This window comes from Rhinichthys klamathensis, unplaced genomic scaffold (genome assembly GCF_029890125.1).
Source record: "Rhinichthys klamathensis goyatoka isolate OS25496 unplaced genomic scaffold, OSU_Roscu_1.1 h1tg000306l_1, whole genome shotgun sequence".
NCBI classification, from domain to species: Eukaryota; Metazoa; Chordata; class Actinopteri; order Cypriniformes; family Leuciscidae; genus Rhinichthys; species Rhinichthys klamathensis.
This window is the reverse complement of record NW_026606825.1, coordinates 529,955-549,673: the sequence shown is the minus strand read 5'-3', so window position 1 is coordinate 549,673 and position 19,719 is coordinate 529,955. Positions and strand designations below refer to the sequence as shown.

At 43.9% G+C, this 19,719-nt stretch overlaps 1 non-coding gene and 3 pseudogenes across 1 annotated transcript; 2 read left to right on the top strand and 2 right to left on the bottom strand.

Annotated features, from left to right (window-relative positions):
- Nucleotides 1-4,079: 4,079 nt before the first annotated feature.
- Nucleotides 4,080-4,243, bottom strand: LOC130104245 (U1 spliceosomal RNA). Its single transcript, XR_008809455.1, has one exon. It is a non-coding gene; the product is annotated as a U1 spliceosomal RNA (small nuclear RNA).
- A 395-nt stretch (nt 4,244-4,638) lies between these two features.
- On the bottom strand, nt 4,639-4,816 carry LOC130104273 (U2 spliceosomal RNA; annotated as a pseudogene).
- A 10,543-nt stretch (nt 4,817-15,359) lies between these two features.
- Nucleotides 15,360-15,535, top strand: LOC130104270 (U2 spliceosomal RNA; annotated as a pseudogene).
- Nucleotides 15,536-15,930: 395 nt separating this feature from the next.
- On the top strand, nt 15,931-16,053 carry LOC130104264 (U1 spliceosomal RNA; annotated as a pseudogene).
- The last annotated feature ends 3,666 nt before the right edge of the window (nt 16,054-19,719 follow it).

Sequence of the window (19,719 nt, the reverse complement as noted above, 5' to 3'; positions counted from 1 at the left end):
CTTTTTTGAATTTCTTAATACTTTTATCCATCTCAGAGAGATTAAAATCATTTGTCATGGCAATATCATCTTTAATTGTTTTCTCGATGCTTGTTAAAATTTCGCTTAAAACACTATCATCACTTACCTTTTCTTCATACAGTTCCTCATAAAAGCTTTCTACCACTGATATTATATCCTTTGTGTCTGTCATTGTTTCTCCTTCTTTATTTCTCAGTTTGACTATTGCTCCACCTCTGTCAATGATTTTCTTGAAAAAGTATCTAGTGCATTTTTCGCCTTCCTCGATTTCTCTCTCCTTGCTCCTAAAAATAATGCCTCTGCTTTTGACCTCAGCCAGTTCCGACATCTCTTTTTTAACCTCTTTGATTTCTTCATTAAAATCAAAGCCTATGTTTAAAAGGTTAAAATACCGTTGTAGCCTTTTCTGCAACCCCACCATCTTTTTATTTTCCTTAGTTTTCTTTCTATTTCCTGCCCATCTAAAAAAAGTCTTGGTCTTTTCCTTCACCATCTCCCACCACTGTGCTCTTGAATCAAAAAAGTCTTGAAGGGTCTGCCATTCCCTAAACTGCTCCCTATATTCATTTGTTACTTCTTTGTCTTGTAATAGGGAGCAGTTTAGCTTCCACAGACCCTTCCCTATCGTCACACCTGGGGGGAGTGTAAGAGTGCATGACAGCATAGCGTGGTCAGAAAAGAAAACAGGGGAGATTCTAGCATCTCTCGGAGGGCACTCTCTGGTAAAAACATAATCTATTCGAGAAGCTTTGGTGCCATCACTACTGAACCAAGTGTGACCCTCCGCTTTTGGATGCATCATCTTAAAACAGTCCGTTAATCTAAAATCTTTTAATATATCCTGTAGTAGATGTGTCGTTTTATCTGTTTTAAAATCTTCCCCCGCTCCTCTCCTATCTCCTTTTCCTAAAATGCAATTAAAATCCCCAGCTAAAACTACAGGGTTTCTCCCTAAAAGGTGGGGTTGCATATCTTCTAAAAGGCTGTATCTGTCATTCTTTTCTGTGTTCCCATAAAAGTTTAGTACGTTAAAATCTCTCCCTAAAAAGGTCATATTGGCTAAAAGGGCCCGTCCGTCTCTTAATATTGTGCTCCCCTTCACCAGTATCTGTGTGTTTTTTATCAGGATGGCTACTCCGTCTGACTTGTTTTGATTTGAGCCACTCCATATAGAGGGTCCTTGCAGCCATTTATCCTCCCACTTCTTGTAGTTTTTTAAAAAGGGTAGGGCACATTCCTGTAATAAAAACACATCAGAGGGTTGTGTACTTAAAAAGTTTAAAACTGTTTGTGCTCTTGTTAGTGACCTCACACTTCTCACGTTTAGGGTTGAGATGGTGATGGTCATGAGCATTAAAAGGAGTATAAAAGAAGACAGAAACAACATTTAAAAATTTTAAAACCATACTATCCATTAAAAAACATTTGTTCTTGTAAAACCAACTCTTCCTGCATTCCCATTGAAGGGGAGGCAGGGGAGTGAGTTGGTTTTCCTTCTGAATCACAGGGTGAGCTCCTGGGAGTGGATGATTTAAGCTCAATCGCTAGGAAAGAAATCTCATTTGCTGTATGACTTGGGAATAATCTATTTAAGTCGTCTGACGAGGAGGAGTCAGAGAATCGTCCTATTTTATCTTTGTCTATTTCTTTCCAGAGAGGGGAGTGTGCCACTCTCTTTTTATTCATTGATTGAGCACAGGGGAGATGCTCACTTGATTGACTTTTTGTTTGTATCTCATCTGTGTTCTCCCCTGCATTTTCGCTTACCTCTGTATTGTCTTCACCTGTTCCAATTTGAATTTCCTCGCTCTGTTGTACTTCACTCCTTAGCTCCGCCCCTTCATTACCTCTACCATCTGTTCTCTCTTCGGCACTCACCAGATTTGGCGGGAGATTTAAATTTGTTTGCTCCGCCCCCTCGTTATCTCTTTGTCTGCTTTCCTCGACCGCCATTTTGTGTGCTTTAACTTTGTTAGCAAAAGACTTTGGACAATCTCTGTAGAGATGAGAGGAGTCTCCACAGAGGTTGCAACTTCTGCCATTGGGACACTCTTCAAAAGTGTGCCCAATTTCTCTGCATTTCCTACAAAACACTTTCTCACAAGCCTCTACCAGGTGCCCAAACTCTCCACACTTGCGGCACAGCTTGGGCATGCCCTGGTAGTGGATGTAGCCTCTGTTTTCACCAAGAACTATCATTGATGGCAGATGTCTTAGGCCCTGGTACCCCTGGGGATCTTCCCACTGTTTGATTGGGATCCTCCAGGAACAGTTCCAGATGCCATCCTCATCCACCACCTTCATAGCCTGGCTCTTTACAGTGCAGAATCTACCCAGCCATACACAAATGTCTTCTCCAGTCACAGTCTCATTGAACATCCTAACAATCACCACCTTATGTGTGTTGTCAGTCAGCTTCTCAACTTTAAACATGGAGAATTGGGTTTTTACATTCTCAAATCGGTTCCAAAATTCTGCTAGCAATGCTGCATTTCTAAAACTAACGTCAAAGCCTTTATTAAAAGGCAGGGAAAAAATACAATTCAAGTCTCCGGGGCGGTAATTTAGCGCTTTCTGTACATACTTCCGTGAAAAATCTAGTCTGGACATTTCAACCGTCTTAACATTATCTAAAAGGCTAAAACGCACGCTGTGGTGCCTCCGCATGCCGGCACGAGCAGCCGACATGATGGAGGCACCGACAGCCAAGAGCTTTAAAACTATACAATAAATAAATGAATAAATAGAATAAATAGGTAGTAAAAGGATAAAAAAGGGCTTACCTTACAATCTGTATAATACAAAGCAGCAGCAAACAATATACCTCCTGAAAGTTTGGGGCCCGCGACACAAAAGTCTCGAGCCAAGAAAACCTCCAAAAGGCGATCGCAACTCCACCTGACGACCAGATACTTGATCTTAGCCAAAAGGCCGAGAAGCGATGACACAATGACGCAGAGGCGGGGGAGCCGGCAAAAGCCACGCCCACCTGGGCCGCGGCGAGAGGGTCTAAGGTCGCCAACAAACAAGCTCAGCTCAGATTGGTTGTCACACCGAAAATGGATCACAACAGAGTGCACAACACGACACTCTGGAGTGCAACCTGGGATTTTGGATCATCAACATTCTGCCCTAAAAGTGAGCGGGCAGACCAAAGCGTACGTCGTAGAGACTTGAAACTCTGACGGATGCTAGTACCCGCCCGGTCTACAACATCACCAAGGCTCGCCCCGATCGGCCCCAGGGTGGCGCTGCAGCGATCAAAAGTACGAAATGGCTCGTAACTCCTCGACCGTCCGTCGCAGACCCAAGTGTCTTACATGACCGGAATCCTTGGCTCGGGCCGAACAAGACGCACGCCTCGGATTGGATGGTCGCGCTGGCGAGATTTTCGGGTATTTTGGATTTTCTGAAAAACCTACTTTTGCACACTAGTCCTAGGTTTTTTGCCCGATCTGACCCAAACCGGTGCAGAAAGATTCTCTGGAGTCTGACTGCCAACAGTGATCGTGAAAAAAGTCGGAATTTCCATTCGCGTTGGCGACCGGACGCCAAAACGTTGGGAGTTGGCGAGGCGGGCTTTACTTAAATGGCTATAACTCGCCAACGGAATGAGACAATTACACCCAACTCGGTACACCTGTGTACGGGCTCAGCCTGTGGTCACGTGAAAAGGGATGCGGCGACTGGCCACTTGGTGGCGCTGTAAACAGAAAAAACAACAACATGAATACGGCCATAGACGGCTGTATATCACATGATGTTTCACACATGCACAAGGTATTCATACCACATGATAGACCTCCTCATTACGAACAACTTTGCCTCCAGGACAACTGCTGTGAATCAAATCGTTTGTTAAATATTGGAGATTATTTGAAGAAGAATAAAAAAAATCCATTTAAACAAAAAACCTCCTTTCACAGAGGTTGTTTTATATCTCCCGATCAACCACTGCAGTTAAAATTATCTGGACTTCCTAGGTCATCAACTATCAGAAGAAGAAGAAGAAAAACATAAGTGGAACTTTAACAATCTGCTCTTTTAACCAGTGTGTCCAGGGGAGAGCGCGTACGCAGTCCCCCACTACCATAAATTATGCAGTCGAGATTCCCACATTTGGGGAATTCGCAGGGGTCAGCACAACCGGAGTGCAATGGCCGAGCCTCGCCCTGGGTGAACCACCTTCCTGATCATGGTGTCTCCCCTGCCAGGTAAGTATGAATTCCCAGGCCTTCAGTCAGAAGCACCCTGTCCCTCTTCGCAATCCTCACCAACGGTTTGACAATCAAACACACACACACCCCTGATTCAACTCATCAGCTCGTTAGTAAAGACTCCAAGAGATAAGAGAGACATCAAAAATGTGCAGTGGCGGGCTTTTTTGTTGTTTTTTCATGCTCCGGCTCCGTGAGCCAAAAATCTATTTAATACGCAGTCCCCGGATAGTGGACGAATCAGATATTAAACGGATAGGAACAGAGTTTTTTTTTTTTACACCACGATTCTACCTTTACTAGTATAGTATATGATCACCTACAACACGACAATACACACTACTTCCATTAACACCTGCTGCCACATAACACCAAAACATTTCTTTCATTGAACACTTTAGGGGGGTGCACCGTTCCCAGAAGTACTGCAATACCGGGTCGATGCGTGGAGTGGACGGAGCAAGCCCCTATTCCATCTCCCAGCTCCAAAAAGCAATTTAATATATGGTGCCCGGGTAGGGCACGTATCAGATATTAAACTGATAAGAACAGATTTTTTTTTCTTTCGAAAAAAGTTTATTGTCACATTGTTTTCATTCCATTCTTTCACGTTCCTTTTTTTTTCTTTTTTTTCCATAAAAAATCGTGTAAACATTTTTTACACATATCTTAAAACAACAAAAAGGACATAATTTACAATTAAAAATCAGTTATGTTGATGTGTTGTGTAAAAGTCCATGTATGTTGACATGTGTGTTGTTTTAAAGGAAAGGTAAAATGGATTAAAATAAATAGGAAAACAAATATAAAACAATAAAACAATAAAATATGCCAAATAAAACGTCTCTTGTACAGGATCGCGGGTGAGTCCCTATCAAGATTGTCCATTCACTCCAGGTCTCCAGAACAGGCCCCAGACTCCTCGCTTCCAGTGCCCAGCGGAGATCCCCTCTCCTCCGGCCCGCTGGCCCGCTGTTCCCGTAGCCGGTGTGGTGAGGGTGCATCTACGGGCGGCCAGGGTCGGTGGTGGCCGGGACCTCTTGGTGTGACCCCAGCCCCCCCATCCGAATGACGACGTCCGGCGCCTCCTGCAGCGTAGATCTAACTATTTGCTTGCACGCGTGGAGGGGCACCGTAACGCGTTTCCCCACCAGCAGGTTTCTGGTGGCCCAGATGGCATCCTTGATGTGGTTGAGGGTGAGCCAGAGCGAGGTGAATTGCTTTGATGTTAGCTCCTTCAAGCCCTGACCCACCCCCAGGATGGCGAGCCTGTATTCCATCTGGGCCCGACCCGCTGGCAGGCACGGGAAAACCAGGGGGCTGGTCTTGGCCCACAGGTCCCGCGCAGCACCACACTCCCAGAGCAGATGGTAGACGGTCTCCGGGGAACCACATCCGGACCGTGGGCAGATGGAGTTTTTGGCCATGCCTCTGGAGTGCATGACCGCCCTGACCGGGAGGATCTCATGGGCCACCATCCACGACAAGTCCTTAAGCCTGTTCTGGAGAGCTGGGTGGGCTGCGTTCCTCCAAACGTCTTTGGCCTCACCTAGTGTGAGGCCTGGAACCGGACTCACCGATTCCCGATCCTGCACAAGAGAGATGAGAGACTTATGGTTAGTTAAAATCGTGGCATCATTTGTCTCTAAGAGATATTTCTTTAAAAATTTCTTAATAAAACTATGCTCTTTTGACAAATTAAAAGACACTGGACTTTTAAGATCAATGGGTAAAATTTTCAAACTTCTTAGGTATGACCCCATCCAGAATCGGGTCATGGCTGCTGTCTTGTGTTCTCTGGATGGGGTCAGTGCGTACTGGATGTGGAGGGCGGCAAAGCGGCTGCCTAAAAACAGGTGGGGGTCTGGGAGGCCTTTCCCGCCATTCTCTTTTTTCTTTTTGACGACCTCCCTCTTAAGTCGTTCCCACTTGGACCCCCACAGGAAATAAAATACCGCCCTCTCCAACTTGGCCAGGAATCGTCTTGGGGGACTAAAAACAGAACAGACAAGTAACATTAGTGGTAAAATCACTGCTTTAAAAATTAAAATCTTGCCTTCTAGCGTCAGTTGTCTTAGTCCCCAAAAGCCCAGTCTTTGTCTGACTTTCCCTAACATGTCAGTCCAGTTTCCTTGTCCTCCACCCTCCCTGTCAAATTTTACTCCTAAAATTTTCAAATCATTTTCTTTAAAGTCCAAATCTAGTCCTCCTGTGTCCACGTCGCCCCACGGCCCAAGGGCAGGGCCTCGGACTTACTCCTGTTAAGCTTGGCGCCCGAGGCCCGACCGTACCAGTCAGTCAAGTCCATTGCTCTTCGTACTGATAAAAAGTCAGTCGTTAAAAGGGTCACGTCATCCATATATAAAACACAGGTCGCCGTCAGTCCACCAGTTCCTGGGATGTCTAGTCCTTTAATCCATTTATCCCTTCTCAAGATTTGTGCCAGTGGCTCAATACAAGCCACACACAGAAGGGGAGATAAAGGACACCCCTGACGGACGCCGCTGTGGAGTTTTACAGCTTTGGATATGAAGGGTTGGTCAAAATCCCTTGCCTCTTCAAATACATATGTAATCATATATCATTTTGAATGGTTATATACTTCCTTTATAAAAATCAATAATCAAATATATTCATTATCACATAATAATTTTTATATTCTTGTGCTTGTGAAATTATATTTTCTTAAATGCATGGATGCAAGTAACCAGTTTCTTTTAGGTGCATTCCAATCTTACTTTGAGATTGCACTTAGTACACGCAGGACACGAAGGCCACGTAACCCACAAGGCCGTTTGTCTCTTTCTCTGGGATCAGTAGAAAGGTTAGAGGGTCCTAAAGGCAGCGTGGGCACATATGATTCTTCGCTGGACATATGGTCAAGCTATATTGAGCGTTACTATCAAACTTTAATTGTTGTATTAAAATGTATTCTTTCCAGTATATTTCCTTCCTTGGGAGTAAATGCCAGTGATCTGTTTTTCTCCCAAACGAGTGAATGTTTTAGCAGTATGTTTTGGTATACTTAACTGATAATAAGGAGCTCAGACTCTCTTCAGCCTTGATGGGAGCTGTTATTTGCTAGTGTCTGTTATTTGTGTGTGTGTGCGTATGACATTCTATGTAGGTTCTGGACGGTCGGACCAGACACCCCGGCGCCCTTCTCTAACCTGCGAGGCCACCACAGACCTAAATCTAATGAGTGGACGACAACTATCTTTACTAATGGCGATAGGCACCCCTATCTCCTCACATGTGTTAAATTGTTTAGGCTTTCATGTTTCTTAGCCAATGAGAATCATTCAACCTGTAAGCAATGACGTAGCTTAGACCTTGGAAATGGTATAACTGCTGTGATCTTTGTAACTGTAGGCGGGGCGGCCTACGAACTCCTGTGTGAGTCTTGAAGCTGACTTCTGCTGATGAAAATGCAAACTATCTTCAGTAAAACTTTTCTTTAATTTTTTATAATTCTGACTCCGGGTCTTCATCTTCATATCTGGTTCTGGGTCTTTAACTGTATACCCCTTACAGATAAATGCCCATTAACCAAAATTCTGCTAGACAGATCGTTGTACAGCAATCCCACCCAGGCTATTAACCTCCCAGGAAAGCCCATTTTTCCCAGTACCTGAAGCAGGTACTGGTGCGAGACGCGGTCAAAAGCTTTTTCAAAATCTAAATTTAGGACTACTAGCCGAATGTTTCTGTCTCTCGCAAAACAGATGGCGTCTCTGATCAGTACCAGGCTGTCCGTGATCTTCCTGCCGGGCACTGCGCAAGCTTGATCCAGGTGGATTACGTCCTCTAAAACAGTCGACATGCGTGTAGCTAAAATCTTACTAAAAAGTTTACAATCATAATTTAAAAGAGTGATTGGTCGCCAGTTTCTCAAGTCAGTCTTGTCTCCTTTTTTGTACAGTAATGTAACTATCCCTACTCTAAAGCTGTCTGGAAGTCTGTCAAGAGTCTCAAGTTCTTTAAAAAATGTCATTAAGTCGTGTGCTACAATGTCCCAGAAAGTCAGATAAAACTCAAAGGGGAGTCCATCCAAGCCTGGGGACTTCCCCTTTTTAAAACCTTTTAGCGCTTTGTGCATTTCTAAAGGAGTAAAATCTTGGGATAAAAGCACATCTGGACTCTTTACCTTTTTGTCTAAAAACCCTAAAACTTCCTCTAATATGCTATTGTGTACCTCTTTAGTGCTGTATAAATTATTGTAAAAACTTTCAATTTCCCCTAAAATCAGATCTGTTGTATTTGCCTCCCCACCTGTAAAAGTTTTTAAAGTATTAATTGACCCTCCCCGTGATATTGTCTTTTTAAAAAAATATCTAGTACACTTTTCCCCTTCTTCTATTTCTCTCTCCTTACATCTTAAAATGACACCTTTACTCTTTGTTTCGGACAAATCTGACATTTCTTTCTTTAATTCTTTAATTTCTTCTGTAAAATCCAATCCACTGTTTAAAAGGTTAAAATATCTCTGCAGTCGTTTTTGCAGCCCCATCATGCGTCTTTTTTCTTTATTCTTTTTTTCTTTTCCAATTTGTTTAAAAAACCGTCCTGTCCTTTGTTTCACCATCTCCCACCACTGTGCACGTGAGTCGAAAAAGTCTTGGAGGGTCTGCCATTGGCTGAACTGCTCCCTATATTCACTAATCACTTCCTCATCCTCTAATAGGGAACAGTTCAGCTTCCACAGCCCTCCCCCTACAGTCACACCCGTGGGTAGTGAAAGGGTGCAGGAGAGCATCATGTGATCAGAAAAGAAGAGGGGGCTCAATGTAGCATCGGTCGGCGGGCAGTCCCTTGTAAAAACATAGTCAATTCGAGAGGCTCTGGCGCCATCACCACTGAACCAGGTGAAGCCCTCCTCTCTTTGATGCATTGTTTTAAAGCAGTCAACTAACTTAAAATCTTTGACTATATTTTGTAATAAAACCGATGTCTTGTCGACCTTAAAATCCTCTCCTACCCTCTTTTTATCCTGTCTTGATAAAACACAATTAAAATCCCCTGCTACCACTAGGGGAGCTCTACCTAGCATGTGGGGCTGCAGGTCTTCTAAAAGCTTATACCTGTTGTTTTTACCTGTAAAACCATACACATTTAAAATGTTAACCCTCTGGGGTCCAAGGTGTTTTTGGGGTCCTTGAGATGTTTTGACATACTCTGACATTTGTGCTTTTTTCAGTTGCTTATAAAGATATTACTGGCAAAGGTGTAATTACACTCTATATAGCACACACAGGGCTACCATAATGTGTTATCAACATGTATGTACATTTTTGTATTTTTGAGAGAATATTGTTTATGCGTGGTTATTGAAAAAACTAAAACTTAAAGTTTCTGAAATAAGGCCACAAAACACATACTAAATATCTGTCCACAAGACTTTTGACTAATGGATGTTGTCGCCTAGAGTTTTTTCTTCAAAATGATCTGAAAATCATCCTGCCTTATCATTCACATAAAACAATAGATTGGTTTAAATTTAAAAATGACACTTTTTGTTTGGAAAGGCAATATGCGCAGGGGTGTGACCTGCTGTGATTCACACCTGAGAAGACAATGGGCCCGCATAATGAGCGCATAATGGGGCTGCATACTAATGACCCTTTCATTCAGGTGTGTCACTGAGCCACAAGAATGCAATGACAATATATATATATATATATATATATATATATATATGCCTATATAATACAAAATTGGTTCACAGTTCCAATTATTTATTTATTTTTCAAATTGTGCTTGCATTGTATAATATCAAATGTAAAAACTAGTAATTGTGCAGTTAATTATCATACTGTTTTTACAGAAAGTTTGGGAATGTATCCCAAATGTGTCACTTATAAAACACAATACAAATAATTTAAAGAGGAGGCTTATATTGAGCTTTTAAGATTTACCTAAGATTTATTTATATGTAGCCTACATATATTTTTGCTATTTTAATAAAAAGGTTACAATTACAACAACAATTAAAATTTTAACTATATTTCAAATGTAATATTTCTTTGTATTATATACTAAAGTATACATTTTATCATACATATTTCACAGTTGCGGATTAATTAGTTTGAATATAGCTTACAATCGAACAAACACTATAATAACATCTTACCAAACAAGCTTATTTGATGTGGCAGTATTTTACAGTAAAAACGACATCTTGTCTTTCATATGTAACATATCGTTTTTATGATTAGGACATATAAATGTTAATTTGCAGTTTAATACGTTGCTTAGGCCTATACAAAAATATTTTATTTCAACATATTTCAGTCGATTTTTACTCATCTCAGTATTGGAATATAGTAAGGTAAAAGCTGTTCATTCATTCACACACAAAAACGCGATTCAAACAGTCTTTTTGTTTACAGACACTATTCCATATCGCGATTAGCACAAAGCACTTAAAAATAAAGAATGTACCTATTTCCTCGGCTGGATCCGTTGCTCCTCCAAATGAAACTACCTGTAGCCTACTTCTGAGGTATTTTTTTCCAGGATTATTATTAAGATAGTACTATTATTCCTCACAGCGTCGTAAATATGAGTCTCTTTCGGTGGTTATCCAGCTGATGTGGGCGTGGATCGCCTCAGAGCATTTGTGTTTGAATAGAGCGCGCGCTCCGTGGGCGTGGTCAAATTAACTTTAATGAGCTGAGACGAGAACGACTATCATCTCTCTCTTTTCGTACAGATTACATAAAATGAGAAAAAAAATGTTTTATATAAATTACTTCATTTAAAAGAAGATAATTCAGGCTTCATGCCTGTGTGCCTGTATACCTGTTTGACTGAGTATTTGCAGAGTTACAGATGATTTTTCGGACGCGTTTCAGAATGGACTTCACTGACAGAGAGAACGCAGAACGCGCATCATGTTTATTTTTCTTTATTAGGCGAAAAGCACAACACTTTGTTTTTATTATGAGGTTCCACAAAAAAAATACAAACTTAACAGGATCGAATGATGTACAACACTTATATGTAAGATCAAAATTAACAGAGTAATTTGAGTCTCTTTTGCACTGATAAGGAAAAAAGTGAGCTGGTATCGCCGGCGAGACCGCCGACCCCAGAGAGTTAAAATCCTTACCTAAAAAAGTCAGACTAGCTAAAATTGCCCGCCCGTCCCTCACCACAGTGCTGCCCTTCACCAAAACATGGGGATTTTTTATTAAAATAGCAACACCGTCGTTTTTGTTAAAATTGGACCCACTCCAGATGGAAAGTCCTGGGGTCCAAATCTCCTCCCACTTCCTGTAATTTGTTAAAAAAGGCAGACCACATTCTTGCAATAAAAACACATCTGACTTAAAAGATTTTAAAAAGGATAACACACTCTGTGCTCGTGTATTGCTCTTCACACTTCTCACATTGATTGTGGAGATAGTGAGAGCCATGAGCAGTATGGTTAAAAGGGTGTGAGACATTTAAAAGCAACCAAGGGACTACAGAGATATAATTAAAATCATGTTATTTCTTGTTGCACTTGCCTTCCCTTTTCCCCAGATGAGCTGGGATCAGGGGGGCAAGTGCTTGACGCCTCAGGGCTCGCAGAGTAGGCCTCTTGCGAATCCTTTGGCGACGATGTTCTTAGCTTGAAATGCAGAAAGGAGACTTCATTAGGAGATTCTGCGGGCCACATACGGGCTAGATCTTCCAGGGGGGAACTATCTAGCCGATGCGCTACCCGCAGCTTTTTCTCCTCTGTTTGAACCAGAGGAGATCTCGCAGTTCTTTTCTGCACTTGAGCTTTGGGGAGCGAAACATCTGTTTCACTCCCACTCGTGGACACACTAACCTCAGACACGGTTACTAGGGAGGAAGCCATTTCCTCCTCTTCGTCCTCCATACTGTCTTCTTTTTCAATTTCATTTTGAGGATTGGCTTCCTCCCCCTCACCAACTACCAGAATTGACTCCGCCCCTGTGGCCGCCCCACTTCCTCCTTCCTGTCCAATCCCTGAGGCTGGCTGAGGGTTTGAATTTCCCGCCAAAACCTCGGGGCCCGCCTCCTCAATTGTTTGTTCTTTGGGTGGGGCGGCCATTTTGTTGCTTTTTAACTTGTTGGCAAAACTTTTAGGGCAGTCTCTGTAGAGATGGGATGATTCTCCACAGAGGTTGCACTTTCTGCCATTTTGGCACTCTTCAAAAATGTGCCCAATTTCTCTGCACTTCCTACACACTACTTCTTGGCATGCCTCGGCGAGATGTCCAAGTTTGCCGCACTTGCGGCATAGCTTGGGCATCCCTTGGTAATGGATGTAGCCTCTATTCTCTCCCAACACAATCATAGAAGGTATTTGACTCAGGCCATGGTAGCTGTTGGGATCTGCCCATTGTTTAATGGGCACTCTCCACGCACAGCTCCAGATACCGTCTTCATCTAAAACCTTGACTGGTTGTCCACGAATAGAGCAATATCTTGCCAACCACACAGAAATATCTTCTCCACTAACTGTTTCATTAAACATCCTGACAATCACAACTTTCAGTGAATTATTAGTCAGTTTTTCCACAGTGAACATGGAGAAATTGGCTTTACACATTTCAAATCGAGTCCAAAAAGTACTTAGCAAGGAAGCAGAAGCAAAACTCACATCAAAACCATGGTTCAGGGGCAGAGTCAACAGGCAGTTTATGTCCACAACCTTAAAACCGAGTAACTGTTGGATGCACTTCCTAGAAAAGTCCAGTCTGGACATGACCGGGAGAGTGCTATCCTCTTTTGGTTTAAATTTAAAACGCACGCTGTGGTGCCTCCTCGTGCCGGCACGAGCAGCCGACATATTGGAGGCACCACCAGCACGCTGCGGCTAAAACCCAACAATAAATATACAATAAATAAGTTAAAACCTGCTCGACCGTTTTAGAGGACGTAATCCACCCGGATCAAGCTTGCGCTGTGCCCAGAGGAAAGATAACAGACAGCCTAGTTCTGATTAGAGATGCCATCTGTTATGCGAGAGACAGAAACATTCGGCTTGTAGCCCTAAATTTAGATTTCGAAAAAGCTTTTGACCGGGTCTCGCACCATTACCTCTTTCAGGTACTGCAAAAAATGGGCTTTCCAGAGAGGTTTATAGCTTGGGTGGGACTGCTGTATGAGGGCTTAGGCAGCAAAATTCTTGTAAATGGGCATCTTTCCAAAGCTGTAAATATCCACAGCGGTGTCCGTCAGGGGTGTCCTTTATCTCCCCTTCTGTATGTGGCTTGCATTGAGCCACTGGCACAGATCTTGAGAAGGGATACATGGATAAAAGGACTAGACGTACCTGGGACCGGCGGACTGACAGCAACGTGTGTTTTATATATGGACGACATCACTCTTTTAGCCACGGACATTTTATCCATACGAAGAGCAATGGACTTGACTGACTGGTACGGTCGGGCCTCGGGCGCTAAACTTAACAGAAGCAAGTCCGAGGCCCTGCTCTTCGGACCATGGGACGAGACAGACACAGACAGACTTGATGTAGTTTTTAAGGACACTGATTTTAAGATTTTAGGAGTTAAATTTGACAAGGAAGGGGGTGGACGTGAAAACTGGACGGACTTGCTAGGGAAAGTTAGGAAAAGACTGGGGTTCTGGGGACTACGACAGATGACTTTGGAAGGTAAAGTTTTAATTTTTAAAGCCGTCATTTTACCTCTAATGTCACTTGTCTGTTCTGTTTTTATCCCACCTAGGAAATTCCTGAGGAACCTAGAGAGGGCGGTGTTTTACTTTCTGTGGGGGTCCAAGTGGGAAAGATTAAAGAGGGAGGTGGTCAAGAGGAGACCAGAAAACGGCGGAAAAGGCCTCCCAGACCCCTACCTGTTTTTAGGCAGCACTTTCACCGCCCTTCACATCAGATATGCCTTGACCCCATCCAAAGAAAACAAGACGGCAGCTTTCGTACGATTTTGGATGGGGTCCTACTTAAGATTTTTAAAAATTTTACCAGTTGACTTGACAACCCCTGTGTCTTTTAACCTGCCAAAATAATACAGTTTTATCAAGAAGTTTTTAAAGAAGCACTTTTTAGAGGATCTAGAGGTCAAAGTTCTAACTAACCACAAGGCTCTTGTCTCTCTTGTGCAGGACCGGGAATCAGTGAGTCCAATTCCAGGCCTCACCTTGGGTGAGGCCAAGCAAACTTGGAAGAACGCTGCCCACCCTGCTCTCCGGAACAGGCATAAGGACCTAGCGTGGATGGTGGCCCATGAGATCCTCCCGGTCAGGGCGGTCATGCACTCCAGAGGCATGGCCAAAGACTCAACCTGCCCACGGTCTGGGTGTAATTGCCCGGAGACCGTGCGGCATCTGCTCTGGGAGTGCCGTGCTGCGCGGGACCTGTGGGCCAGGGTGGGGTCCAGATGGACTACAAGCTCGCCATCCTGGGGGTGGGTCAGGGCTTGAAGGACATGACATCAACACAATACACCTCGCTCTGGCTCACCCTCAACCACATCAAGGATGCCATCTGGACCACCAGAAACCTGCTGGTGGGGAAACGCGTTACGGTGCCCCTCCACGCGTGCGAGCAATTAGTTAGATCTACGCTGCAGGAGGCGCCGGACGGCGTCATTCGGATGAGGGGGCTGCGGTCGCACGGAGAGGTCCCGGCCACCACCGTACCTGGCCGCCCGTAGATGCACCCTCACCAACGCCGGCTACGGGAACAGCGGGCCAGCGGGCCAGAGGGAGGGGACCTCCGCTGGGCACTAGAAGCGCTGGGCCGGTTGCCTGTTCTGGAGAGAGGAGTGATGGAATATCTTGTTAGGGACTCACCCCGGTCCTGCACAAGAGATGACTTCCTTTTTAGCATTTTATTTATTCTAAATATATTTATATATATTTATTTATGCTATGATTTAGTTTTATCCTCTAAAGATGTTTCTTAATACTTTTTAACAACAACACATCCACAAAGACTCTTGAAAAACACACATGGACTGAACAAACAAAACACAATCAAAAGGACTTTTAAAACAAAACAAACATGCATACACACATTTTGTTGTTTTTTTTGTTTTTTTTTAATGATTCCACTGTGTTTTTAATTTCTTTTTAATGTCTTTGTAAGTTGTATGTTGTGAAAACTGTGAAAACTGTGACAATAAAACTTTTCGAAAGAAAAAAAATCTGTTCTTATCAGTTTAATATCTGATACGTGCCCTACCCGGGCACCATATATTAAATTGCTTTTTGGAGCTGGGAGATGGAATAGGGGCTTGCTCCGTCCACTCCACGCATCGACCCGGTATTGCAGTACTTCTGGGAACGGTGCACCCCCCTAAAGTGTTCAATGAAAGAAATGTTTTGGTGTTATGTGGCAGCAGGTGTTAATGGAAGTAGTGTGTATTGTCGTGTTGTAGGTGATCATATACTATACTAGTAAAGGTAGAATCGTGGTGTAAAAAAAAAAAACTCTGTTCCTATCCGTTTAATATCTGATTCGTCCACTATCCGGGGACTGCGTATTAAATAGATTTTTGGCTCACGGAGCCGGAGCATGAAAAAACAACAAAAAAGCCCGCCACTGCACATTTTTGATGTCTCTCTTATCTCTTGGAGTCTTTACTAACGAGCTGATGAGTTGAATCAGGGGTGTGTGTGTGTTTGATTGTCAAACCGTTGGTGAGGACTGCGAAGAGGGACAGGGTGCTTCTGACTGAAGTCCTGGGAATTCATACTTACCTGGCAGGGGAGATACCATGATCAGGAAGGTGGTTCACCCAGGGCGAAGCTCGGCCATTGCACTCCGGTTGTGCTGACCCCTGCGAATGGGCTTCCGCCGTACAGGAGTGCAATTGATCGGAAACGTGATTGGATGGCATTCTACGATTGATCACATGTCTCGTTCTGTTTTCTTGCTAGGTCCTCATGCGAGATATAAAACAACCTCTGTGAAAGGAGGTTTTTTCTTTTTTGTTTAAATGGATTTGTTTTATTCTTCTTCAAATAATCTCCAATATTTAACAAACGATTTGATTCACAGCAGTTGTCCTGGAGGCAAAGTTGTTCGTAATGAGGAGGTCTATCATGTGGTATGAATACCGTGTGCATGTGTGAAACATCATGTGATATACAGCCGTCTATGGCCGTATTCATGTTGTTGTTTTTTCTGTTTACAGCGCCACCAAGTGGCCAGTCGCCGCATCCCTTTTCACGTGACCACAGGCTGAGCCCGTACACAGGTGTACCGAGTTGGGTGTAATTGTCTCATTCCGTTGGCGAGTTATAGCCATTTAAGTAAAGCCCGCCTCGCCAACTCCCAACGTTTTGGCGTCCGGTCGCCAACGCGAATGGAAATTCCGACTTTTTTCACGATCACTGTTGGCAGTCAGACTCCAGAGAATCTTTCTGCACCGGTTTGGGTCAGATCGGGCAAAAAACCTAGGACTAGTGTGCAAAAGTAGGTTTTTCAGAAAATCCAAAATACCCGAAAATCTCGCCAGCGCGACCATCCAATCCGAGGCGTGCGTCTTGTTCGGCCCGAGCCAAGGATTCCGGTCATGTAAGACACTTGGGTCTGCGACGGACGGTCGAGGAGTTACGAGCCATTTCGTACTTTTGATCGCTGCAGCGCCACCCTGGGGCCGATCGGGGCGAGCCTTGGTGATGTTGTAGACCGGGCGGGTACTAGCATCCGTCAGAGTTTCAAGTCTCTACGACGTACGCTTTGGTCTGCCCGCTCACTTTTAGGGCAGAATGTTGATGATCCAAAATCCCAGGTTGCACTCCAGAGTGTCGTGTTGTGCACTCTGTTGTGATCCATTTTCGGTGTGACAACCAATCTGAGCTGAGCTTGTTTGTTGGCGACCTTAGACCCTCTCGCCGCGGCCCAGGTGGGCGTGGCTTTTGCCGGCTCCCCCGCCTCTGCGTCATTGTGTCATCGCTTCTCGGCCTTTTGGCTAAGATCAAGTATCTGGTCAGACGGTTGAGACTGCGATCGCCTCTTGGAGGTTCTTGGCTCGAGATCTCCCGGTATCCCGAGCCGCACATCTCTTGAGAGGTAGATTGACCCAGCTGATTTTACTCCGTTTCAGTTTTAAGGTAAGACCTGTTTTATCTATTTATTTATTTATCTATTTATTTATTTAAACTTTTATTGGTATTTTAAAGTTTTAGGCTGTCGGTGCCTCCATCATGTCAGCTGCCCGTGCCGGCGTACGGAGGCACCACAGCGTGCGTTTTACATTCAGAGAGGTTGAGGGGAAGCTTCTGGGTATGTCCCGCATGGACTTTTCCAGGAAGCTGATCCAAAAGACCTTACATTTTAAGCCTGATGACTTAAACTGTTTGATGACTCTGCCCCTAAACAAGGGATTTGATTTGAGCTTTAAGGCTGCTTCCCTTCTTAATGATTTTTGGCAAAGGTTTGAAACTGTGAAGGCCCAGTTCTCCATGTTCACTGTGGAGAAACTTTCTGATAACACACTTAAAACTGTGATTGTCAGGATGTTCAATGAAACAGTGACTGGAGATGATATTTGTGTCTGGCTGGGTAGATTTTGCACTGTTAGAAGTCAGCCTGTCAAAGTGCTAGATGAGGATGGCATTTGGAATTGCTCCTGGCGGATTCCCATCAAACAATGGGAAGATGCTGGGGGCTACCAAGGCCTGAAACATCTGCCTTCCATGATTGTGCTGGGAGAAAACAGAGGCTACATACACTATCAAGGGATGCCCAAGTTGTGTAGGAAATGTGGAAGAGTTGGGCATCTTGCCGAGGCATGCCAAGAATTAGTATGTGGGAAGTGTAAAGAAATTGGTCACAGTTTTGAAAAATGTACCAATGGCAGGCGGTGCAATCTTTGTGGAGAATCAACCCATCTCTACAGAGATTGCCCTAAAAGTTTTGCCAACAAGCTCAAAATGGCCGCCCCACAAGCACACCAAACAAGGGAACAAAGGAAGGAGGAGGCGGTCCCTGAGGTTTTGGCGGGAATTTCAAACCCCCTGCCAGCATCAGGGATTGGGCTAGAGGGAGGAAGTGGGGCGGCCATAGGGGCAGAGTCAAATATTCAAACTGAAATAACCACTGAACTGAAAGTCACCACCAATGAGAAAGACAGGGAAAGAGAGGAGACAGATGAAGAAACAGTTTCCTCTTTAGAAACGGTTCCGGAAGTGTTTTTAGAAACCAGTGGGAGTGAAATTGACCTTTCATTCCCAAATGCTCAGGTGCAAAAAAGGCCTGCGGGATCTCCTCTGTTTGACACAGAGGAGAAAAAGGCTAGGGCAGCACATCGTTCGGATAGTTTCAACTTGGAAGATCCGGAACGTATGTGGCCCCTAGAATCCCCAAATGAGGTATCCTTTTTGCACATAAAGCTAAGAACATCATCGCCGAAAGAGCTACAAGAGGTTTCCTCTGTAGCCCCAGAGGTGGTAAGCATTAGCCTTCCTGACCCCAGTCCATCTGGGAGGAGGGAAAGGCAATTGCAACAAGAGATCACATGATTTTAATAATTTTTTTGTAGTCTTTTAATATCTTCTGTTTTAAATGTCTCATACCTTTTTAACCTTACTGCTCATGGCCCTCACTATCTCAACCATCAATGTAAGAAGTGTGAGGTCCACTATACGAGCACAGAGCATTTTATCCTTTTTAAATACTTGTAAATCAGATTTGTTTTTAATACAAGAGTGTGCTTTGCCCTTTTTAACCAGGTACACCAAGATGGAGGAGCTATGGGCATCTGGTCCCTCCATATGGAGTGGATCAAACCAAAATAAAAATGACGGTGTTGCTATTCTAATAAAAAATCCCCATATCTTGGTGAAGGGCAGCACAGTGGTGAGGGAAGGGCGGGCTCTTTTAGCAAATCTGAACTTTTTAGGTAGAGATTTAAATGTTCTTAATGTGTATGGTTTTACAGGAAAAAATGAAAGGTATGAGCTGTTAGAAGACTTGCAGCCCCATATGTTAGGTAGGGCTCCCCTAGTGGTGGCAGGGGATTTTAACTGTGTTTTATCCAAAAAAGATAGGAAGAGGGTAGGAGAGGATTTTAAAGTCGATAAGACAACGGTTTTATTGCAGGGCTTAGTGAGAGATTTTAAATTAGTCGACTGTTTTAAAAATGTGCATCAAAGAGAGGAGGGCTACACTTGGTTCAGTAGTGATGGCTCCAGAGCCTCTCGCATCGACTATATTTTGACAAGAGACTGCCCGCCAACCGATGCTACAGTGACCCCCCTCTTCTTTTCTGACCACTTAATGCTGTCTTCCACCCTTTCACTGCCCACAGGTGTGACGGTAGGGGGAGGGCTGTGGAAGCTGAACTGCTCCCTTTTAGAAGACGAGGATGTAGTAAAGGAATATAGGGAGCAGTTCAGCCAATGGCAGACCCTCCAAGACTTTTACGATACACGTGCACAGTGGTGGGAGATGGTAAAGGACCGGACAAGACAGTATTTCATGAAAGTAGGAAGGGACAAGAAGAACAGGGAAAAGAGACACATGATGGGGCTG